Consider the following 26385-nt stretch of genomic DNA (forward strand, 5'->3'; position numbering starts at 1 on the left):
AGTAACCATGGTGAGTAGACCTATCACACAGCATTTTTCTGAGTCAGTTTAAAATGCTGACAATTAAATATACCGTACTCTTTTAAGCGATCCATCAGTCTCCCTTGTTGTCATGGTGACCGGAGTATATTTAGAAATGTGACAAGTACACTGAGTTCAATTGCACTTTTGCCAAAACATAGTTTTGCTGCTAAAATTGAATTTCCTGATTGAAGATCCAAGTACTGTTAAGGGGGCATGATCATTTCTATACATTCTTCTGGAAACGTAACTTACATCATTCTATTAAATCAGCAGTTAAGTCTTATCAGGCTAGTAAGAAACTGACACTAGAAATAGTTATACTTAAACTGGATGAAATAGAGTGAAGTAAAGGCATTTTTTCCCCTTATAAAAGAAACTTGGGCCTCATCAACATAACTAGTTTAATGATTTAATTCTTTCATATATTTGTAAGAAATTATATGTATGTGTACGTAAGTTTATTCCTCTAGATTATAGTTTTTATTTAAACAAACTTATCAAGGACCTCCTCTCTACACTTTTAATCTATTAGCAATGTTAGGGCATCTTTTTCATTTTGGGTCATACTTCAGATTGGTAAGTGTCCTTATTGTCCCCATAACCTCATTCCTTTTGGGTTTCAAATGAGGTGGAGCAAAGAGATAAAATGAACATGACATTTGGCCAAATGAAGGATAAGAAAGTCTCTTGTCTAATTAGGAACTTGGTTTGAATCCTCACCCCCCTCTTGTCCTTTATTCTGTCAACACAGTGCTAAGAATGATGCTGAGTATGAACTGCTTGCTTGTTTGACCACAGAAAGTTTAGAAACCTATGCAATGTCTAGGTCATTATTACAACCTGGATTTCATTCCCAGTCAAGGACAGATTCTTATTCTTGATATGAGGAACAAGTACTCCTGGATAATTTTGCTTCTCTGTTTCCGTGGAGCTGAAGGCTTTGGTAACTGGGATTAATTTTGAGCCCCTGATAATATATATGTTAAACTTTTTATTTCTCTCATGTACATAGCAAATGGTCTATTTTGGTGAGTGATATTTTGATTGTAATGAAAGTTTGTAAGATTTATTGAGTTTTTAGTATATGCCTGACACAGTATATACTAAGCTCTCTGATGCATCATTTCACTGGAGCGACACAGTAATCTTATGAGTAGGTCCTTTTGTCATTCTCACTTTACATTAAAGAAACAGATTTAGGGAGATTCTGTATCTTGACCAAGAGCATACCTTGAGTAGTGGAGTCTGATTTCTGATCCATGTGTCTGCCCCCTGGAGAGCACACAGTGAACAGTTGTTGATCGATCAGTGGCCTACTCCATGGTGAAGTCATGCAGGTGTTTCTGGGTCTGCACATGCTAAGATTGCGGCTATAAAGGTAAACAGGTAGCCAGATCTAAAAGTAGAGCTGAGCCACTTTGTATCTTCCTGAAGGTTTAGAACCAAAGATTAGTATGAGGCAGGAAGGAATAGACATAAATGCCATCAAGACCAGTGGTTTGGCCTCAGAAACTATTTACACTCTTAAAAATGAGTTTTTGTTCATGTGAATGATAGCTAATGCTATTCATTATCTTAGAAATTAAACAAAAATAAAACTGACATTCTAATAAAAAATATTTGCATGAAAATAAGTACATTTCCAAAATAGACAAACAAAAAATTAGTGAAAAATGTAAAAACTGGATTCTTACCTCTGCATTGGCTTTTTCGTGATATGTATTTTGATTAAAGTTTATGACGAAAATCCAGAAAGGATTTCTAGAGAGAATTGGAAAAGGAAGTAATTGAGGTAATTGTGGATTTTCTTCTTTGATAATACACCAAAATTTGATAGTGATAGTTTCTTAAAGTTTAGCTATGATGTAACATTTGAAATCATATCAATAAACTTTTTTTTTGTAATCTGTTATATTAAAATCCACTGGTCTAATTTTTACTTTGATTTGATCTTCCCCTGTGATTGTGTAACATCATTCACTGTTTATTTGGAAAATATTAGTTCATGGAGTTATGCATGACATGTTTTATTATTTAGCATTAAAAATTCATTAATATCACTACTGACTTCATCAAAACAATATTTTAAATATTAGGAAGATGTGAACCGTATAATAGTAGATGCAAGTTTTAAAAATTTTAATTTTCACTTTTACTTTTGAGTTTTATCATTGACAATAAATCCTGTTAGTTGTTTTCCTTGGTAAGATAGATTCTCTTGGTTTATTTTTGAGAAATGTGTAACATGACCAAGCCTGAATGACAAGTTTGTCGTTCTTTCAAATAAAACTGGTGTTTCATGCAGAGAGCTGTTAGTTCAGCTCTCCATTCAAACAGTCATACACATGCATTTCTTTTTCTTACTTTTTTTTTTTTTTTGCTTTTTAGGGCCACACCCGTGGCCTGTGGAAGTTCCCAGGCTAGTGGTCGAATCAGAGCTACAGCTGCCGGCCTACGCCACAGACACAGTAACGTGGGATCTGAGCCACATCTTCGACCCACACCACAGCTCACGGCAACACCAGATCCTAAACCCACTGAGCAAGGCCAGGGATTGAACCCGTATCCTCATGGATACTCATCGGGTTTGCTACCGCTGAGCCAGGACGGGAACTCTACACATGCATTTCTTGGAGACAATGATTTGTTTGGGATTTAACGGAAGTACCTCATGGATATTTCCTACTATCTCACACAGAATATTAAAACTATGTAAGGACCTTGGGATTGAGATTTAATAAAATTAAGAATTTCGATGCATTAATGACAGTCTTAAGTGAAACAATACTCCTCAACCCCTCTTTACTGTGGGGCTTGGGGGTGAAAAGTACAATGACTATCACACACTTTGGTGCACTTCCTTGACTGATGTTAAACTCTAGCCATTTTTACTCACTTATTACTTTTGCACCATTGATGTGAAAGTCAACACAGTGAAAAATAATCATAATATCTTAGTTTTATGATCTTGAGTCTAGAGAGTACCCCACTAGTTTATGGATCCCACATTGAGAGCCACAGATCTGATCTAGCATTTTATAGGAGAGGAGTGCTGGAAAAGACAGCCCCACCAGTTAGTGGTGGATTAGGGGCTGGATCTCAGTTGTTAGAGTATTCCTCTTGTTTTTCATTGGATGTCCTATTTCAGTTTCAGAAATTTCAAAGTAGGTGTTTTTGAACTTCTTTTGTGAATATGCTGATGCCAAAATGTATAATTAATTATTGAACATATAGGAAGATTTTTATGCTTTTTGCATATTAAACCCTTTGCATATTTTCCCTGCTCTATACTCACCACTGCACCACTGCTCTCTCTTCTGCTTTTTAAGATTTCAGTAGTCACTACTGCTGCCTCTTTAAACAGAACATGCTTTGTCTTTGCCAAGATGGAGAGAAGTCGAAGGAGCATTTGACTACTTGTTCGTTTTCTGGTTTAGAATTCCAGCTTTGTGGGGAAAGAAGAATCACTGAGTTTGAGCTGAAGCAACCACTTCCTTCTTCACTTAGATTAGTTAAAAGTCACAGGAAAGGAAATTATACATACAATCATTATCTTTCATATCATTACAAGTTATCTCACTGGCCAACCACCCTAAAACTTCTATTCTCTAGTAAAGCCTCTCTCTCTCTCTCCCTCTCTCTAACTCCACCCCCCTGCCCCCCACTTCCCTGCAGGAAGGAAGTTATCCAATAAGGCAATAGAACCAGACCCAGAAATTGCATTTTTCTTTTTAATACCTCTCTCCTGTTTTAGAGTAGCTTTGGGGAAGGCTGGGGGTTGAAAGAGTTTGCAGTGTATGAAAATGAGTAAATCTGGCAAATTGTGAAAGTAGATTTATAGACTCTCAAATGTGTTGTTCTCTCATTTTTAAATAAGTTGGATATTCTCTTGCGAGATGTCATTTTTTCCTATTTCTCATCCAGTATTTGATCACTTTCCCTCACCTGTGAGCTTTGTGAAGTAAACTTTGTTTTCTGACTTTCTGATTCTTCCCCAATGGCTGTTTTCATTGCCCAGAAGTATGATCAGATTTGGCCTTTGATCACCCTTGTGAATCAGCTCTTCCCTAAACCTAGACCTTTGGTAACTTCCTTTTCTTTCCACAAAACTGATATTTCCTGCCGTTAGTTACCTGCAAACCATTTAGTCTTTTTTCTTTCTTTGTTAGATTTCTAGTTGTGGTTTTCCCCAACCATTTATTAGGCTCAAAAATTACCTAGCAACAGTTCTAACTCTTCACAATGTGTCTTCTGCCTCTTTGTCAGAACTCCTGAAGCATGGAGACTGTCCAGTGCTTGGTGCATCATAGGCTCCATGGATGTGTTGAATGGGTGTTATTTTTATCCAAGCATCTCTTCAAAGGGCATTCTTCAGATATTTATCTAGTACTCTGAGCTGTTGTTCATCTCTCATTATTGGGCAGCTAAATCTCTGAAACACAGAGCTGCCCTGCCCCATCCTCCAATGCAGACTCCCTCCCATTGCTAGGATGTCATGCATACTTTTCCTGGCAGATGGCCACTTAGCCTCTACTTGAACACTTTTAATTCTTTGTGAGGCAGTATGTTCCACTGCTAGACAGCTTCATGGTTTACTGTTCTCCTTCGCATTGCATTGAAACTGGATTTTTCATCATTTTAACCCCAATAGTTGTAGTGCTACAGATTTTTCACAAGTATAATATGACTTACACAGGGCATGTCCTCAGATACCCAAAGATAGCTTTGTTTCCTCATTCATCTTCTTCCTGTTTCAGTCTTTTTCTCACTACCTACATCCTAGGACCTGAAAAGGTCTGGAAGCTCATATTTTTTATGCCATCCCTGTTTCATCATGCCATTCACCTCTACATGCCTCTTTGTTATTTTCATCATGCCATTCACTTCTACATGCCTCTTTGTTGTTATACTGGGAGTAGTATGAGTTTGGGGGCTTAAGAGCTGGGATATGAATTCAAGAACTGTAATTTACTAGGTGTTTGAACTTGACCAGATTACCTTTTCTAAACATTCATTTTCTCAGATTCAAAATGGATATGTAATGATTTCTAAGAATATTTTTAAGAATTAAAGTATGTGATGTGCATAGCTCAGCTACAGAAACATAACATATTTAATACATATTACTTTTAACTTGATCAGCTTTGATCTTTTTTTTCTACACATGACTTTGATTTTTAGAATTCGTTATTTTAAGAATTTCTTTCTCCATTTCTCCCTGTTTAGATTTTATTTATACCTATAATCTTTTGCCTATATTTCTTTTTTCTTTTTCTTTCTTTCTTTTTTTTTTTTTTAACTGTTTTACAGCCGCCCCTGTGGCATGGAAGTTCCCAGGCTAGGGGTCAAATCAGAGCCGCAGCTGCCGGCCACAGCTACAGCCACAGAAGCATGTGATCTGAGCTGCGTCTTCCCCCTACGTCACAGTGCACAGCAATGCTGGATCCTTAACCCAGAGTGGGGCCAGGGATTGAACCGGCATCTTCATGGATACCAGTCAGGTTTGTTTCCACTGAACCACAACGGGAACTCCTGCCTACATTTCTGTTCATATGTTCAACCTTTATTATTCTTCCTGTGAAAAATATTTCTTCACCTCTCTAGTGGGTTAGTGACAGCTGGGTAATTGCAGGTTACTTTTAACTCCTCACTGAACCTCTCACTTAGTAGCCTCTAGAATAATTGTGTTTTTTTAAATTAACTATTCAATTAATTTCAATTCAACCAACGTTGACTAAGCACTTCTTGTACGATATGTACTGAGCTAAGTGCTATAGGAGTTGCCTAGAACACTTTTATCGTTTGTTATACAGTCATTCAATAAATATTTTCTTGAGTACCTACTAAGGACCAGCTTCTAGATTAGGGGTTTGGATTCAAGAAACTGAGTTAGACAGAGTTTCTTCTTCAAGACACACCAGCAGGTAAAAGTTACAAAACTGTGTGGTAATTTCAGTGATCTAATATGAAACTAGGCATTGTGGTCTTCTTCAGAATGGCTGCTTTATCAAACCCTTTTGGGTCAGGAAAACTCCAGAGCATGGGAGAAGCTTAAAGGCTAAGTAGAGGCTCAGAGTCCACTGGCAAGATGAGACCTATACTAGGACTTAGTTATGTTTAGTTATAAAGCCAGCCTTTAAATTCCATGTGTTACAGTTGACTCCCCCACCCCTGCTTCCTAGAGTTGAGTACATACACCCTTTTCCTTTTTTCTGTTTAGTTGCCTAAGAACCAGCTTTGGGGACTAATTACTGTATGAATGCATGTTTCTATATTCCAAGGTAGAAATAATAACATAAATACGTAAGAATAATCTCATAACTGTAGGACACATTACAGAGCCTCTCTCCCTCATTTCATTTACTTATAAAATAGCTTATGCTTGTGGGTTTCCTAAGCGAGTACTTTCAGCACTGTTACTGATAGATATTATTACAAGAATTAGCACTGAATAATTATGTATTGAGGATTTGCAAAGAATGTTTTCTCTCTTTATTCCAAAGTGATCATGCTGTTACTGTCTGATTTTATTTAGATCATAGACAGCTCTGCCTATAACCAGGTATTTAGGAAGGAGTCCCTTTTCCACTCTGTCTCAGCTTTTCCACTAGTTAAATGGGAATATTACTGCTATCACTACCAGTAATACCAATTTCACCTCATTGGATTTAAGTGAAGAATAAAATCATTAATCTGTGTGAAAACATAATGTATTTAACTGATCATAATTGTAAACACAAAATGTAACTTTGGAATGACCAAATTATTGGCTACTTTGTCAAGGTGAGATCAGCTTAATTTAATTAATTTTCACTTGTTTCTCTGAACTTTCTGAAGTAGCTTCATGTCTAACTTTCTTCTGTTTAGCCAATAGGTATTGCTTGCAAGAGCTATGTACTCAATGTACGCTTGTTGATTGAATTTTTTGAAGTACGAATGTCCTGAAATCCAGTGTTGGAAATTTGTGAGCTACTTACTTATATTTTCATTTAGGATTCCTAAAGCCCCTGATTTAATTTCTAGATTATAAGTCCCACTGATAGAACCCCTATAAATATCACATGAAGAAGATGAGCATTACCTTTAGGCCAAAGCAATTTACTTTAAAAAAATCTGATTAATTTCAACACAATCATCCAGGATGTCAGAAGATCTCAGTGCCTTTGATAGATGCTGACAGGTGAACAAATTAAAATCAGGGAGGGAAGCAATTAAATACTGGCAAACATTACTTTAATGAGACAACCAAATCGTTCATAAGTCATGGAGTGCGTTGTATTCTTGATAAGTGTCTTAGGCTATCAGGTGAGCATGTATTTAAAAATGTTCTTATATGGGATTTGATGATGGCAGTGGAGGACATTCCGTATTTGTCATCTAATGCCTTTGGCCTAATCTCACATTTTAATTGCTTTGGAGGTGAGACTTCCTAATAATCATGTTTATGACATTATTTAATATATAATTAATCCTCTCACAACCACCTTAATCAATCCATAAAACAATAAAATGCACAAAGTCTAGACAAAATAACTTTTGGCCTTTTCGCAGTGGTTTAGAGATAACCATGGTTGAGACCTGTGGAAAGAAAAACAGAAAATCCATATTTCATACAACTTCTATGCAAACACTTGGGGATTGTAGTGCTAACACCAGAACCCAGGTCCTCAGTCCCCTTTCCAGTGTTCTTTTCAAGATAAGAACCCTTATTCAGAAGGAACATCTGGGCCCACATGACTGGAGACTTACTTGTTTATTGGCTTAGATGAAGATTTTTACAAGGCTTTGATAGGACTTGGAAAATATGAAATATTAAGGGGCACCTCTAAATAGGCCTTAGTGATTCTCATGCCACTTGGTGGGAATTTTTGTTCCTAATGTTAGGATCATCATCCTTGAGTAATATTGCTTAAATATTGTCCTGGGGTGCAGTGGTTGATCATACCATACCATGGTTTGTGAAAAACCTGTCAAAACAGGTCTCTCTGCTCTTTTTGTTTCTCATGTTCTTCCATTCTTTTATTTTTTCCTATTCCCCATCATTTTTCTTTCTTCTCTCTCTCTCTCTCACTCTTTCTCCCATTGGTTTCATTTGTTCTCTCCAATTTTCCCCCAATACAGTAAACATCAATTATTTTATAATAGTTCTAGCTAGGTTTGGTGAGCTTTGCTTTGCATTGATTCTAATTAACAGTTTAAGTTTGGTAAGTTAGAAGTTGATTACACAGATTTCTTTATTTTTGGTTGAAATTGCTTCTGGTTGAAATTTTTCTTGGGAGAGGATGGGTGATTCGATAAAGGATGCAGACCTACCGGGTTCTGGTTCAGCAGTCATAAAATACACAAAGGCAGCCAAGGATAACTGGCTTCATTACCAAGATGCTAGAGTGGGATTTGTCAGTTGTCCAAATGTCTTTATGGGTCTAATGGAGAATTCCACTGCATTGGGAAATACTTGGTTTACAGAGGACATGTGAACTCCAACTGTGTGAGAAGAAGATGGTGAACTTCTTAGCTAGAAGGTTTCAACTTTCCTGTGACATGAATTGACCCCTTCAGAAAAATTCAGTGGTGCTGCCTTCTGTTGTTTCTGTGGCTTATGTTTTGATAGCTTACCCAAGGATGTTGCATCTCTGAAACTTCACTGAGGAGAGCTGAGAAAGTGTTCATGGCAACCTTGCGTTGAACACTCCTCTGCCTCAGCTTAGTAATGTGTAACCTTCTGGTTAGACCACAGATGTGAAGTCTCTCTCTCTCCTTTCACTTGCTAGTGAAGCAGGACTCAATACTAAATGTGCTTTGGTGCCTTGACAATGGACTTTTAAAGGGTATAAACTCATTGTACTTTTCTCCCCAAATAGAGCACCCCCAAATAGGAGGTTGCAACGTGTAGGAGAAGAGTCTTTCCTTGTTTGGGGATTGAGATACAGGGTTAAACTTTTATCTGCTCCATGTTAACCATGTGATCTTTGAAGTTTGGTTTTCTGATTGGTAAAATTGGGGTAATAAAGTTTCATTGGGCTTATGTCAGTGATGATTTGAGATAACATGGTCATGAAATATTTTTCCATTAACCATAAAGTATAATGTTAAAAGATGATTAATGTTTTGATTTTGGTGACATATGACAAGAAGTTTTTGTAGAGTATCCCATCAACCATGCTCTGTTCATAATCTGATTTGAGTCCCGTATGAAAACGGGACATATTATTAAAACTTCCCAGAGGTCTTTTACGTCTCAATAAACCTATCCCTATGTTAAATCATTCCCTTGTCCTTGCAGTCCTGTTGACAGCTCCTTATCTCTGAACCTAAGGCATGATATAAGCACAAACTTTAGGATGACCTGTGAAACTTGTACTTCTTCACCTAAAGCAGTTTCTTTTAAATATGATTCTGAAATTTTGAGGCTTTGTTCTTTAGAACTAAAATTCTTTATTCTAGTATTGGGTGAGGCCATGTAAGACTGATATAGATAAATATTGTGGTATTTTAAAACTAGGGACACAAGTCAAGGAAATGCCTGATCCAGAGATATCCTCTAGCCTTATGTGTTTAAAACATCAATCATATGGGCACGGAGTCATAGAAAGAAATGTTACCATTTTGTGCACCACCTTTGTTCATACCTATAGATATGAAATAATGGAGGATAATCTTCGAGGAAAAGTTTAACTCAGCTTTGGCTCTGAAGTTGCTATTCTATGCCTCATTTACCTAGAAGGAAATTGACTTGCCTGAAGCCATTGGTGAGAGAAAGACAAGTCTGACTGGCTCCAAATCCCATGTGTTTTTCCTTCTTCCTTGCTTCAGTAAAATGGCCAGTTTTATTTCATTATTCCCTCCCCCACTAAGTCTAATATATCAAATCAGTGAGTTGTCTGTCTTTGTATTTTCCCAACCTAATATCCCAGGAAAGACTGAGGTAAGACCAGTAGATGGACAGACCACTGGCTGGACAGGCAGAGCCCAGAAGGTCCAAACTTGCACCCAGCCCTGTACTTTACTGTGTAGTTTTGGGCAAGTTCCTACCTTTTCTGAACTGAGTTTTCACATCTGTAAAATGAAGATGATAATACCTATTTCCCATGACATTTGTGAAGTTAGTCATGGGAGAGATGTTAGTTCCCTTCTTGTCCTCCTTATCCCTCTGTGAACTTCTTATTCTTACTTATGAAGTGAGTAGAATGCTCTCTTCCTGCTTCTTCACCAGGTTGTTGTGGGCTGAAATGAGATAGTGAATGTGAAAGTGTTCCGCAAAACAAAGAAACTGCTGTGTAGATAGAAGAGCTTCTAATTATTAATGAATAAATAGAGCTTGGAACCTGTGAGTAACTTTTACCTGTTTCATTTACAGACACTTGCATTGTAATCTACTGAACCTTTTGTCTACTGACCATTCCAAGAGCTAGCTATCTAAGGTAAGAGAGGCTTGGCATTATTGCATTTATTGCTAATAGGCATCTTAGCCAACAATGTTTAAGATTGATTTCACCACCAACAGAAGAAATACAAAGGCATTTCATTTCTTGAGCACTGAAACCTGAAAAATGGCCAAGACAGTGTACTGTCCCCTCTTATGTCTTCTTCTTTTTTTTTAAGGGTCATACCTGTGGTATATGGAAGTTCCCAGGCCATGGGTGAATTGGAGCTGCAGCTAGCCACCTGAGGTCTGAGCCATGTTTGCAACCTATACCATAGCTCATGGCCGCGCCAGATCCCTAACCCACTGAGTGGGGACAGGCATCCAACCTGCCTCCTCATGGATACTAGTTGGTTTTGTTTCCACTGAGCCACAACAGGGACTCCCCCCACCCCACACCCCTTATGTCTACTTGATTTAATTTCCCCTTCATTTCCTAGCTTTTTAAGGTTTTATACCAAAAGCACAAAAGTCTGGGCAACATGGAAGTATTTAATGTCTCTAGTATGCCATATCTAGGATATTCTTGTCTGTTGCCTTCTTGTTTCCTCAGTTAGTATGTAGCAGGAGGGCTTTATCTCCAGTTTCCTGGCCCTTAATTGAGTACATTTTCTGCTGCACTATGCTGCCAGTGTTACCTGGCTCTGAAGGGGCCACACTTTACTAGTTGGGTCTGTCACTGTCTCTCATCTGCACAAAACATCTCAAATAATTTAAGGCTACAAGAACAACAAATCTCACGGATACAGAAAATGAGTTAGAGCCCTTTGAGACCTAGGACCCATGGTATCTGCATGTCACTCTCCTGGGGAACCAGTATAAAGAAGGTAGCCCTTTGGCAGAAGAATTCACTCTTCTTGAGTTTGCTAAGAAAACAGATACTAGTAAAAATAATTTTAAAAAATTAAAAAAAAAGAAAGAAAAGAAAAACAAGAAGCATAATGGTTGTAAAATTTGTAAAATATGAGTTTTCTCCTGCAGATAAACAGTTGATAGCTGTATTTCACAGCTAGCTCTGCTGTGGTCCGTATACTCTTCTAGAAGTTTTAGAAGAGGTGGGGTAGTCAATGTGCTGTTCCTAACTGCAAGCCCTGTAGAATAGCAAATTTGTGGAAGATTTGTTATCATCATTTAAAGTACTGTAAACATTTGTTCTGCTGAATATTTTGTTTACCCTTTGCTGTGTATTTCCATGATCTTAATCATGATTTTATTTACACAGACCTTTGAAAGAATTGAAGTCTGTTGGTACTACCCCATATTTGTATGAGTTAGAAATTTAGAATTGAGTGGAAAATTTAGTTTTATAGTAATATGGTTTTCAAAGCTGATATTCACCATACACATAGAATAAGGATAGGTCATGTGCAAACAAGGCCAGTGAGGAGACGTATGGACCATGAAACTCCTCTATGAGTAAATCAAACAATGCAGCCACTTGTGTTGTTTGATTTTATTCTCATTTCTACAAAAATACCATCTTATTTAAAAAAGATGGTAGCCAAAAATACAGGAATAGCTCCTACCTGTCTTTTTGTCCATCTGTAGTCCACAAAACGCCCCTGCAAAAAATCCTTTCCTATGTATTTCATGTATTTTCATGGGTAAACATATCAGAAAAGTGTGCTATAGACACACCATAGATTTTGATAGCTCTATGAGGCAGAGACCTATTTGTTCATTAAGAAACTGTAGTTATTACATTGTTTCCTCCAATGCCAATTGTTAAATATTAATAAAATAAGTTTTGAGAAGTGGTTAACTATGCCCCCCTTCTTCACTAAAACCCATTTTGAAATTACCAAGAAAATTTTAATCATGTCTTGAAATATCATGAAAAATTGCTCTTGAGACAGAGGGATTTAATATTTATTTTTCTGTCTATCATCCATCTGTCATCTATCTATCTATCATATCTATCTGTCTGTCTATCTACTTTTTTTTTGTTTTGGAAGAGGTTTTGGTGTGGAAAATAGGATAAAACTTCTCAAATAGCCTTTGGAAAGTAGAGAAGTAAATATTATGGAGACATGCTACAGAAATTTAAAATAATCTTGTGGTAAGAATTGGTATCGGTGGCAGTAATGAAGACAGAATAACTGTTTAAATAAATAATTAGACTTGACAGTAGACGTGTCAACAGGTACCCACTTAATGAGTGTAATCATTGTTTTTCTCGGCTTTCAACGTTGATCCACTGACTGTGGTGTGTTCCCTGTCCAATTTCCAAACCAAGTCTATTTAAAGCTGTACTTCATGGAATCTGAAACTGTATACCCTGTTTACTGTTTAGAGCTGATACCCGATGTTCTTTAACAGGGAATATCTGTGCTTGAGCAAGAACAGGTTTCAGGCCTCTGGTAGAACATTGATTTTCCTTATTTTCTACAAGGTGATTCATTAGCAGGGATGAATAATGCCCAATTAATTCTCATGGACTTGTCTATATTGCTAGAGTGCATTGTTTATTATAATTTAATAGAAACAGCCCTAATCTGTCTTAACACAAATAAATCAGTGATTTTTTTTTTTTTTTTGAGGTGGAGGTAGAGACAGTAGTTATAAGTAAAATTATTTTCCTAGTCATCTGGATAGAATCTCATTGTTTGCAGGAGTGAAGCAATGCATTATGGGTTATGTTCTATGAACCCAAATTCATGAGAATCTAATTCTACTGCTAGCTCTGGGCCTTGGACAAGTCACTTTCCCTTCTCTGGGGTCCTTTTCAGTATCTAACAACAGATAAAGTTGGACTGGTCAGTATGGCATTTCTTCTAGTCAAATGTCCTATTTTTTACAATGTTTTTCCCTTGGCCAATCCTTTCTTTCTCCTACTGCCGCTTTTCCAATGTCATAGGAGAATGCAGTATGTGAAAATAGTTGTTCTTTTCAGCATTTGACTTTTGTACATACCAGAAGGGCAGGTAGTGTTTTGAACTATACATACAGTATGATTGGCCATTTATGCATTTTTTTGGTTCCCATTCAGTTTCTGGTAGAAAAGAAAAAACATCTGTTTTTCCATGTTTCTCTGCTCTATAATCTGGGTCTCAGTTTCACAGACTCTGGTAGCATAGAGAGGTTCCTCTTCTGTTTGTTGTTTGACTTTTCCAGGGTTGCAGTCAGTGACCTTAAGGAGAGATCAGAACGTTAAAGGCAGAGGGGACTTTAAGAACCACTCTAGCCAAATTCTTTCATTACAGAGATGGAGATTTTGGGTCAAGGAGAGAATCTGATTTGTCTAATGTATTAGTGGGCTAGAAGATCTGGATTAGAATTCTTTCTTCTGACTCCATAGTTATATCTCTGTTTTAGGAGAGAAATCTCTATGTGAAGTGTGCTTTCTCTTCCTGATATTTAAAGGGACGCTATCTTTCAGGCAAAACCAATCCCATTGTCAACACAGGGATGTGAGCTGCCCTTGAAACATAAATGGATGCCAAGCCTCTCTGTTTTTTCCATGAGGCATGGCATAGAGGATTCTGGCTGCTTGTCTTCTCTGTGTTTATTAGCAGGCTGTGGATTTCCCTGTAGTTCTTCCTGTAAGAGATTACTTGCCCCTGACCTCGACACTGTGTCTTCCTGCCCTTTTCTGATCCAGTGAATTATAGGAAGCTGAGTATGAGTTCCTAGCTGGCTATGTACTACGCATAGTTGGGAACATTAATAAAGAGAAGACAGATGCAGGATTAATACACAGGGGACAGGAGAGTAATAGCCAACATGGTGAAATCTAGTTCAAGGCCTGCAGTTCACAGTCACTGTGCTACCCAAGATTAACAGCAGCATCTTTCATTCTTTCAGACCTTCTCTCTGCCTTGTTCTCGTGGGACTGGGCTGGGACTGACAATCAGCTGGGATGATCTTTGCCAAAATCAAACTAATGTTTTCATGAGATTTCCAGAGAAGAGAGTAGTAATTATCTAATAGTTAGAAGATAACTTTGAGGCCACTGGGTCTTAACACTTATCTTATACCTCATAATCCTGGCATGTAGAGTGTGGCAATTATATTACTGAGTCTGAGGTTCAATCCTGGCTCTACTTAATTTGCTGTGACTTTGGTGAAAGCATGACTTTCCTCTGAACCTCAGTTTCTCCATCTGTAATATGGGAGGGGGAGGAGGCGGAAGCGAGTGAAATAGATGATGTCTGAGTTTCCCCAACTCTGATTTTCATGAGTCTCTGATTTTTCTAAGGTCCCATAGCAAGTTTGCAGCCAAGCTGAGTCTGAAATTCTTTGTCTGGTTTGGAGTGCTCATCATGAAAACTTCCACTGTCTCTTTCTAAGCTGCATGCTTGTGTCTTTTAGCCTTGTTTTATTAAATAAACTTCTTTCTCTCTGAGTTGGAAGATCCCTTTCTGTCAAGGGACTTGCCTAAGGCAGTAGTTATTAATTTATCTCTGTGTGTGTGTGTTTAGCGGTAGGGGAAAGGATTATGGAATATTTGGAAATGCAGATGAATCTATGAAATAGAAAATGCATGTCTGCATAGAATGTTGTCTACAATTTCAGGAGCTCTGTAAACCTTCTGAAGATCATATATAGGTTCTAGATTAAGCAAAAGATATTTTTCAGTGTGGGAAGTCTGTGATGACATTTGGGTAACATACATTTCCTTTGCTGTTGGATTTCTCCCACAATTCACCTATTGTTTTGCTCTGAGTGTCAGACTCATTTATGAGCATGACTCTGGACATTTATTACATTTCAAGTTGTTGAGTGATGTCTTAATATTGAAATTCTTATTCTACTTGCTTTATTCATTCACTCAATCACACACATTCACTCACTCAGGTGTTCTTTTAATCCAAAATCTGCTAAGTGCTATCCATTTTAATACTTCATTTCATTAATCTCATAAAGTAGAAAATTATTTTTTCTCACCTTTCTTATGTGGACCCTGAGCTCAGAGAGTTTGTGTAATTTGTCTAATGTTATACAGCAAATAAAATAGCAAAGTCTGGATTCAAATGCACATCTGCTTCAAGATGTGTGAATACCTCCAGAGATAACACAGACTATGAATAGGGACAGCGAAACAATTCTAAAAACTGTAGAAGTTTCTGGTAGGAATTGGACAGAGGCCCCCTGAAGAATACTCTGAATGTGAGCAGTGGGAGTTCAGAGATGAACAAGATCATATGTCCTGAATCATTTACGTGAAAATTCATTAATTAAGTACTCTGCTGGTACTTCAGGCAGAATAAGAAAGTTGGGCAGTTGTATAAACTGCCTTATAAATAACTCATATTTTTCCCATTCTTTCAAACTTGTATCAGGTTAGTATTCTCAGTTTCTCCATTTTTATAAGTGAGAGGAGGAGGAGACAGAGTGATAGGGTCATAGAGCCCTGATCATACTGCAGGTTATCAACTGAATTGGAATCTCAATGCTTTGGGAAATCCATTTGTTGTTTTCTCCCTATTATGCGGGGGATTTTTACTAGAGATAGACTCCTGGCTGTGCACAGATCAGCACAGATGCAGATGTGAGCAGTTAGAATTTGGATCGTGCCAAGATGTAATGACTGCCACATGTGTGAAGCTCATCTCAAGGCCTGGTGACCCACCGTGAGTCTATGTGGGAGCCCTGGGACTGACCGCTGGTGTGAGACATGGAAGAGGCCTTGGAGATTGTCAGGGGCAACACCTTCAGATGGGCAGGCAGAACAAGGACCAGACTTCATACCAGCACCCTACAGTAACAGCTAATTAAATTTTCTGTCTTCTGTTCGCTCATGCTCATACTTCCCAGGTAAATATAGCTGGATTGGGAATCCAGCACTATTAGCTGCCGGACCTTGGATGCAGTAGCTTGATTTCTTTGGATCTCAGTTTCGTTGTCTGTAAAATGGAAATCACACCCTAGTGGCAGGACTGTTGGGAGGATAAGTGGAATACCACTGTGCTATATAATACAAAAATATTATTGTCTGTGTGATTAATAGTTTGCATCCTAGCCCAAATGAGACAGGCACATGCGACCTGTTCTTACAGATTCTACTTCCTAACTTCATCTTTAGATTTTTTAGATCCTTGCTTCTTAGAGTTTGGTTTGAAGACCAGGAGCATCAGCATCACCTGGGAGCTTGTTAGAAATGCAGACCTCAGGCCACACTCCAGACTTACTGATCAGAATCTGCATTTTAATAAGATCCCTAGGTAGTTCCTAGGCTCATTAGAGTTTGAGAAGCATTGTTTTCGGCTGGAGACCAATTTCGAGTCTGTTGGCTACAGGCCTGCTGACAATGACTGGGTCTGTGCCAGCATTCCTAGGCATTCCTTCCCCAAGCCTTGAGAGACAGGAGGGAGCCCTGTGAAGTTGCTCCCTGGGAATCATGGAAGGCGGGTTGAAGGAATCCAGCAGGCTTTATCTTTTCAACGCCCTTCATTTCCTCAGAAGTAGGATTCACCAGGGGTCAAACTGGGACTGGATCCCAAGTCTTGAGGCTCCCAGAGTCCGTGTTCTTTTCATTATACACTGATGTCTCAGTCAGGAGGAATGCTGGGCTATGGGTACGATAACTCTTCATTCCCCATAGAGCGCGTATTTCCACACTGGCTGTTTTACTCTATTACTCAATTCCTAGAGGGGAAGAATTAAAAAAAAAAAAAAAAATTAAAAAAGCTTGAGTCGAAAGCCAGGATCCTGCAGCTTAATCAGTTATTTTCGTTTTTTAATGAGGGAGACTATTGTGAAATAAGTAATTATTAATTACTCAAAACTAATGAAATATTTTAGTTTCCTTGCTAAAAAAGCATATGGAAGCTAAAAGAAAGCATATGGGTGTTTTTTGGGAAGCATATTGGTGAATGGACAAATTATAGTGGTGCCAATATGCCTTTGCTGTCTGGCTGGGGCCATCACTACATGTGCTGGCATCTGAGTCCTCGTGTGTTTAAAGGGATTATTTAAAATTCCCATCTGATGTGTGCCTTGGGTTGCCTCTGGAGTTACCCAGCTCTGCCTCATAAATCTTTCTGTCATGCTTTCACTCCGATATTACTGGTCGAGAGTCACTTGGTTAAAAACCTTGGTGGCTGGTGGCTGCCATGCTCTTCCTTTCTAGATGTTTCTGTTTCTCTGCAGTAGACTGAGCGGGCCTGTCCAGCCAATGGCTAGGGATTGAGACCGTGTCCACCTGACAGTTTACCACAGCATCCTTTAGGCTGTAGAACTGGACCTCCTTGCTCCATTGGGGACTAGGAGTCAGATTTTAGGCCCCCCACTGAGTGTCTGCACTGCAGATTTGTCCCTTGTAAAATTGGCATGGTAATTCTAGTGCATCTTCACTCACAGGCATGGCTGCGTATCCAGTTTATAGTCCATGCTCTTTGCTTCTCCTTGCCTTTTCTTTATGTCTCTTCCTTCTTGCATATTTAGTCATTCTGGTAAATAGCTTGATGGATTGGGAGAAGGTTGAAACTATTTTGGTTGCTCTGGGGAGTGTGCACATCCAGGCTGGTGATGGTCAGAGGAGGCATGATGTGTTTGAGAAGGTACTTGACCCAGTGTCAGAAAACCAAGGTGTAGACCAACCTGACTTAAGAAGCAATTACTTAGCACCTACCAAGAAAGGTGGCTTGCTAAGATATTGAAGGAGGGAGCTGGCAGGTGTGTGGAGGTGAGTTTGATTCAGGGCCAGCCAAGTCTCAGTGTGATGTGTGGGCTCAGTAATTATACTTTGTGAGTGAGAGTATTTGGGGAACTCTTTCTAGAGGAGGTTTCTTACAAAACCAGGGACTGGATTTGGCTTCGAAGGATGAATAAATGGACATCAATGGGAGATTAGAGGGACCTGAGGGGAAATCTCTGACAGACAAGAATCAGCTTGAGGCAACACTCAGAGGCAGGTGAGTATCAGCCATGCCCAGTAAACTTGGCACGAATGATAGAGATGTATAATTGAGAGAAATCACCTGTTTTCTGGTGGACCTCAGTCTCATCTGCAAAGCAAAAGCTTTGGACAACTTGGTTCTCAAGAAACCCCAAGAACTCCAGTTGGAATACTATAAGATATCCTATTCCACAGCCAGATAAGCCATTCAGCTAAAGGCTGGCAGCTGATAGTGGCAGAGGAGCAGGACCCAGAACTTAAGTGTCCTGTTTCCTATTTCAGTGCTCTTCCTACCATTCCATAGAGAATTATGATATGATGAGTGGATGGAATGACCATTATTATTCTAGTCTTTAATGTATGAAATGGAATTTTGAAATTATCTAAGATATAATATAAAACATATATGTAACTATCATACATACATGATGACTCTTCCACCAGAGAGGTCCAGCTTCTATAAAATGCTGCTTTCTTCCATTTTTGTCCATGTGGGCTTTGCTTTCTTGCCTGAAGGACCGGCATATTTCCCTCCTCCTAGGAAAGCTTTCTTTCTTTACCCCTTGGCTTGGAAGCATTGCACTTTGTTTTATAATTAAACTTTATTTTGTATTGCCTTTTTTTTTCTTTCTTTTTTTTTTTATTTTATTTTAAGGCTGTACCTGCTGCATATGGGAGTTCCCAGGCTAGGGGTTGAATCAGAGCTGTAGCTGGTGGCCTACACCATAGCAACAGCAACGTGAGATCCGAGCTGCCTCTACAACCTACACTGTAGCTCACAGCAACACCAGATCCCTGACCCACCGAACGAGGCCAGGGATCGAACCCGCATCCTTGTGGATACTAGTCTGATTCTTTTCTGCTGTGCCACAATAGGAACTCCTGTATTGCCATCTTTTTATGTTTCCTTTTATCCACCTCCCCCAACATACACATATTATAAGGGTTCTGAATCTAAAGACAACTTTATTCTGCTTCTCTGAATTCCCTTTAGCTCCTGGCACAGTGCCCTCGATATCGTGCTCAATAAAGAAGCACACAACTGTGTTCTTCAACGGTTTTCCCTCTGTTTGTTCCTTGTTTTTAAGATGGATATGACACTTAGAGGCTTATAGAATTTCAGAACTGGAAAGGAACTTAAAAACTCTGTATAGTTGAGCCCCTTCCAGGGAAGAAATAGCTTACCTGACTTTATCTGCCCAATTAGTGTCCTGAGAAGAGTGTCCCCATCTGACTAAGCAGCAGAGGGCTGGTTGGACCTGAACTCTTGCTCACTGCTCGGCAAGCCTTGGCCAGGTTCCTTCTTTCTATGAAGAACGTTAGTAATAAAGGTGGTACCCAGGATGCTGCTGCCATGTGAGGCAGATGGAAACAAGCAGATGTTTAATGGGTATCTGCTATGATATACCATGTGATGGGCGCTTCCACATCATTTAGCTTGGTCAGTCATCGTAAGCTAGAATTCCCACTCCCACAAGGGAGATAGGTTGTAAAAAGGACATTTAGCTAAAACCCTTCCCTGTATCCTCTGAAGAGTGCCTGGTAGTGAATTGGTGCTTGCCTCCTAGAATGTGGGCAGAGGGTCTGCAGAGTGGTATTTCCTGTTCTAAGAGTAACTTATGGGGAAGACAGATGAAAGCCAGCTGAGGTTGTGGTCACAATTGTGTTGGCAGGACCTGTGTACTCCCAGTATAAGAGAGGACTTGATTCTTCCCCTCTCCTCCACATGTGCATCTCTGTCTTTGGAGAGCTTCGACTTGAGTGTCTCACAGTTGGGGGTTGGTAGTATTGGCCTGTACTTGCTCTCATTACACCTTACTCCCTTCTCTCCCCTACCCGACAGCCCCAACTGAGTCTGTTTTTCTCACGCCTATTCATTCTCCTCACTCTGCCTCCTTCTCCTGAGTTAACCCTGGATGGCCTCAGGTCCTGAAGTCTCTTCAGTGGCAGCGTCCTCTGTACTGGACTGTGAAAACCCTGGCATGGAAGATGATACACAAATCTGTTAAATACATAGTAAAAATAGCTTGTGATCTATGGGACTCGGTATTAAGCAAGATGATATTAACGAGGTTTGAGTGCTGTTCTGAAATGTGGCAGCTGCGCCCGCATCTTGGCTGCTTTCCTCCCTACCTCTGGCAGCTTGCGAGCAGTGTTGCCATGACACTCCTTGGGCTCTGTTTAGATCAGCTATTTTCTGAAGGAGTCCCTGACCTTCCCCACAATAGAAACCGTTGATGTGGTCATGTCAGTGCCTCTCCAGAAGCTGTGTGACTGGTGGGCCCCCAGGTTGTGACTTGGAAACTGCTGGAAGCTATTGGTGAGGACACAGACATTGAACATTTAGGAAGCAAGAAAGACTTTTAAATATCCTCTAGTCTCCTTCGTTGAGTGAGCATACTGAGGCCCAATGAATAGAAGTGACTTGCTCAAGGTCGTAGCATGAAGTAGGGACAAGGCTGGGACAGGAACTCAGATCTCCTGAATCCCAATCTACTCTTCCCCTGCCTAAGGCTCCTTTTCAGCCCAGGTGGCAGTGGATGGAGATGAGCCACGTCTAGGGATATCATTGTCCCTAGGAATGGGTAGAGGAAGTGAAGAGAGAAAAGGGAGCTCTGTGCAGAGGGAGAAAATGGCTTGGGGGAGGGGTGCGGTTATGGATAGTGCAGGGGTGATAGAGACTAGAGTAAATGCCTGAGGTGCCACTCAGCAAAGCCCATCTAAAGAGGTTCTTTCCTAGCAGATTCCATAGACTGGTACATTGAGAAGTAGATGCTTACAGCGGCAGGGGGATAATAAATTCATGTTCTCCATTGCTCCGAACACCTTCCTGACCTCATGTAAGACTGATCATAAAACTTTCATTAAGAGCCATTCTTCTTCTTGTTTTATTATATAGTACTAATTATTGTTCAGGGAGTTCATGAATGAAATGCTGTCTCCTCCACAAGATCATGGCGGTCCTAGAGATAGGACTTGTGACTTAGATGGACCTTCCTCTCTTTTTCCTCCCTTCCTCTCTCCCTCCTCCCACTGCCCCCTTCAATCATGGCACCTGGAAGAGACCTAAATCATATGTGTTGCACATCCAGTAAATTTTTGTTGAGTTGAACTTAGTGGAATTCAGATGACTTCTTAACTAACATTTTTATTAATTATGGTGAAAATTGGCAAATAATGATCTGGGGGAAGAGTGTTCTCAGCAACGTGGATTCTGTACAGTTTCTTGTACACTCTTGGTTAGCCTTAATGAAACCCAGTACACTGTCCAGTATTATCCTTATTTTACACTGAAGAAACAAAAGTGAAGTGACCTGTTTCAGTTCAAGTAGTAAATAAATGGTGGAGATTTGATTTGCATTTAGATCTTCTGTCTTCAAATGTTATGATGTTACTTCTACCCTTCCCCAATACTTATGGAAGGGGGGCTATCCCATAGACAGGGGTTTGTTTACCCTTCTATCAAGGAGTCTCCAACCTTTTAGGGTTGTAACCTACCCCCTTAAGAGTTTGGAAATTACATATGAGGCCTCAGATTCAAATGGTGATTTATTATAATGCTTTGCATATCCTTAGGCTGATTTTTTCCTAGTAAGCCAAGGGAAAAAGAGTGTTTCTATATTCTTCAATTTGCTTAGTTTGAAGTAAACTTTGAAATAGTGTGCAAGACACTTTTAACTTTTAATAAATTTGGGTGCATCCAAACTATGGGGAAAAAAGGCCTTCTGCCCTACATGACTAATTTAGCTAAGAACAGAATTAGACCACTTTTTTTGGTTACAAATGAAGGATGCAAGAATTCTTTGATCCCGTAGCTAAAGCCTAGGCTTTGGTTGATATTGATGTTTTGTAGGTTTTTTCTTTAATATTTACCACATTCATTAGGTGATATCCAGTATGCTTTCCTAATTTGTATAGGATTTGGATGCATTTGATTGAAAACATTCTGCATCCTTTGTGAAATACCATATATGTAGAATAGTTTTCCTTTGTTATGTATGTGCTTCGGAAGAACACTATTGTCTAATTTAAATTTCAGTACAGAGGCAAAGCTTATCTGTAGTGAGTAATATCTTGATATATATAGATCTCCTGTTTCTTTTTTGTGTCTAACTTTCCAGGTGGTTCAGGAGGAGAATGAGTTGAATAATAATGGTATAATGTCCAGAGAGAAGGCGGAATACCTGCAACAAATATGCTTGTGGATCTATTTCTGTAGTGTGTGTGTGTGTGTGTGTGTGTGTGTGTGTGTGTGTATGTGAATTAGCTCATAGTCTTTTTTATAAAATTGTCTATACTTTGAAAGTACATAATAACTTTTGAATTACCAGAGAAAATTGAAATCAAAACTTGGATGTTCAGTGGGGTGAATATCTTATCTTTTATTTTAGAGCTGTAGGTAAAATCAAAAGTTAGAAGATAATATTGTTTGCTGTTAGATGGAAACTAGCCCTATCTTTATACTTGCTTTGAGAGGAAAGTTTGACTTGCAAATCTGAGTATTCTTGCAAACTTCCTAAATTTCTTCAGCACCCATTGATGCTCAACTTTGCTTAATTCAGTTGCATCAGTTTATACTGAACAGTGGTTTAGAGAACATGTTATTTATTATAAGCAATGCACATACACAATAAATGAAAGAAAAGAAGCAGCAGCACTTTATACTGAAATGTTTGAAGCAATCTGCCTTGTTTTAGAATTGCTTATGTATATGTCCCTCTCTTCTTTCCTTCTTTCTTTCTTTTTTTTCTTTCTTTTTTTTTTTTTTTTTTGCTTTTTAGGGCTGCACATGCAGCAAATGAAAGTTCCCAGGCTAGGAACTGGCCTACACCACAGCTCATGGCAATGCCGGATCCTTAACCCACTGAGCGAGGCCAGGGATTGAACCTGCATCCTCATGGATACTAGTCAGGTTTGTTATCGCTGAGCCACAATGGGAATTCCCTGTGTGTCTTTGTTTAAGTAGATTGGGAGCACCTTGAAAACAGGAGAAATGTTTTATGCATGTTTGTGACAATGATTTTGTGAACTCAGGTGCAGTAAATCAAAACAACTTTGATAATATTCTTTATTTGAAGTTGATAGGCTTATTCAGAATCTTTTTAGAGGTCATCTTATTACTTTTGAAATCTCTCTGCTTCATAGACTTTCTGTGGAATGAAGAAATATTGTCCATCTGCCTACTTGCAAGAAAAGTGGATAGTTTAGTGGTGCAGGAGCCTGTTTACATACTGGCCCAAACTGTCACTATAAGAAAAGGTTGCATATATTCTTAAATGTTACAGAGCTAGGAAAAATACACACACGTAATATTTAGAGTGAATATATATGTACATATATATGTGTATGATCATATATATATGTATGATCTGTTCCTTGTCACAATATTTAACCCAACGTGCTATTTACAGTAATGAATCAAAATGTCAGTTTTAAAAATATAAAGTGTCAAAGTGTTCCCACGTTGCGGGAAAGTTTGATGTGACAGTTTGTTAATCATATGACTATTATATCAAATGTGTCTCACAATGTTTTTTGCTCAGTGCTCTTATAGGCTCCTCGCACTTTTTTAGTGAATTCCAAGTTCAAGTTACTAACCAAAGGAACACATTTGGGTTACGTGTCTCCCACACCTCACACAAAATGCTGCTATGTTTTCCTGTACTTACAGCTGAATGGATTTAACATCACTTAGAGTAGTTGGATTTTGTGCTTGAAACATTTATATATACAAGCTAAAAGAAAAAAAAAAAAACCCTGCTGTAATTCTGTTGTTTTCCCTGCAAAACCATCACATGAAATTTTGGCTGATAGAATGGATGTTTCATGTTTCTCCAAGCTGGGTTTTTGCAAGGTATAATTTAGATGCCTTACTCTTTGACCTTGGGCACATTTTGGAATTTTGCTTGGCACATTGATTATATCAACTTCTTCATCCTAATAAAAGGATGGAATCCTAGAATATAAATACTATATATATCTGGGAAAAGGCAGCATTGTTTCTTTCAGAACAATTTGTGGCTCTGTTGCCTGCTAGCTCTGGTACATGGGACACATTCAATATCTGGGACTCAGTTTTCTCTGAAGAATAATTATGAAGGTTGAGGTTAGATTAGATGAGTGAATTTTTAAATTTATGGCTTCAAGAAGCTCAGAGCTCTGAGATGTAGGGCTTCAGGTGATGGGGGCGAGGGGTGAGGACTCTGGGCCTTTCTACCTGAGCAGCTCACCCTTAGATCTGATTTTAGTCTTATATACTATTTAATGTAAATGAAAGGTTCCACTGATTAAACATCCAACTTGTCTACCTATGGGGAACCACTCTACAAGGTTACCTTCCTGAGCGATTTCAGTGGGTAGCCACACCCACAGATCTCACTAACCTGGCCTCAGGTTCTGTTTGTGCATCCAGGCAGCCTTCAGGGAAATCCTTTCAATGACAAAGGATTCTCCAAGGTGAGATTTGAGAGATATGACCTCGGTAACTGAGGTCATATCTAGTCTAATTTTAATACTTGTATCTTTTTAGTCTTAATACACTTATGTTCCAATTTCACAGATTTTTAGATCAGCAAAGATTATTATTTAGAACAAGTACAGGCAGAGGAAGATATAGAAGGTTTTGCAGCTTCTGTTCCAAGATATGATTAGTACTCCTTAAGCTGGAGCATTTCAGCCAGTTTGGGGAGGAGGGTAGGCACCTACAGCTTGAATTTGTAGTTAATCCATCATTTTCTCCCTCCCTCCACTCCATACACATGCAACCACCACTACCTTGATCCCAGTGCAGAGCATATTCCAATGTATATTTCCCATAATGTTACGGAAAGAAAATAAAAAGTTGTAAAATACAAATCAAGGAAAAGGCTATGAGAATGGCAAATGATCAAGGAGCAAAACTTAGTAAGACTTCAGAAATGCCTTTATGTATGAACATAATAAAATCAAATTGGTGAAAATATTTCTTATTTTTCTGCCTTTTTTTTTTTTGCCTTTTAGCCCGTGTGTGTGCAGCATAAGAAAATTCCCAGGCTATGAGTCGAATAAGAGCCACTACTGTGGGTCTACTCCCCAGCCATAGCAATGCCAGATCCAGTCCACGTCTGTCACCTATTCTGAAGCTCATGGCAATGCCTAATCCTTAATCCACTGAGCAACACCAGAGATCAAACCTGTGTCCTCATGGATACTAGTTGGGTTTGTTACCGTTGAGCCACAATGGGAACTCGAAGAAGATATTTCTTATAGATAAAAAAAATGTCCTGAAGGATGGAGAAAGAATGAATACTTTTCTAGATACTAAAGTATCATTTTCAAAGTTCCTCAGGGATCAAATTATGGGATTAGTGTAACTCTTCTAATATCAGAAATGGTGAAGGGCGAGAATGGTCAAGTCTGTAATTTTGTCATGATACTTTCTTGTAGTGAAATGCTTCTTTGTGACAAATCTTACAAAAGTCGTATGAGCTCAGAAGCAGTAACTGAGTGCCAAGACAGAATGTGCTTTTATTGAGTCACATATAAGCCACTGGGGATTCACCTGGGTTTATTGGGCTGGGGAGAGGGGTGACCCAAAATACATGCATAGGATAATTAGAAAAAAAACCCAGGTGTGATTCCTAATGCGTCCCTTGAAGAAACTAGTGATATGAGGCAAAATGTTCTAAACCAATGTTGAACTCTAGAATTTTGAATGGAACAGGAAGCATTTTGTGTATAGTTTTGGTCAAAGTAAAATAGTACAATAGATTATTGGGAAGGAGGGGATGACATGAGGACAAACCAAAATAAAAACCAACACATTTGTTTTCTCATTTGTTTAGTATTTAACTTTTGCATGGACTCCCTCTGCCTCTTGCTAGATTGTAAGGACTGAGAATTCAGAGCCTTGTCTGTCTTCTCTGTATTCTAGTTGCCTAGAGTCACTCTTGGCTCATCTATGAGCTCAATAAATATTTACCCAATGAATGAGCAATGCTGAAAGATAACATTATTGAGGAAAGAAACATGACATAAATCTGGAAAATTCTGACCTGGCCACTTCTAAACTTCCCTGGAACCCTTACTAAATGCATATTGAGGAGTTCCCATCGTGGCT

General features: G+C 38.9%; 1 protein-coding gene across 4 annotated transcripts in view; it reads left to right on the forward strand.

Annotated features, from left to right (window-relative positions):
* Positions 1–26385, forward strand: part of LPP (LIM domain containing preferred translocation partner in lipoma) — a 680491-nt gene that overhangs the window by 163243 nt on the left and 490863 nt on the right. For 3 of the 4 annotated variants that reach the window (XM_047788612.1, XM_047788629.1, XM_047788620.1), the window contains exon 3: positions 10382–10445. The exons of the other annotated variant lie outside the window; for it this stretch is intronic. The gene's annotated coding sequence lies outside the window, so the exon portion shown is untranslated. The remainder of the gene's footprint in view (positions 1–10381; positions 10446–26385) is intronic. 4 annotated transcript variants of the gene reach the window in all.

The sequence above is a fragment of the Phacochoerus africanus genome, chromosome 1 (genome assembly GCF_016906955.1).
Source record: "Phacochoerus africanus isolate WHEZ1 chromosome 1, ROS_Pafr_v1, whole genome shotgun sequence".
Classification (NCBI taxonomy): domain Eukaryota; kingdom Metazoa; phylum Chordata; class Mammalia; order Artiodactyla; family Suidae; genus Phacochoerus; species Phacochoerus africanus.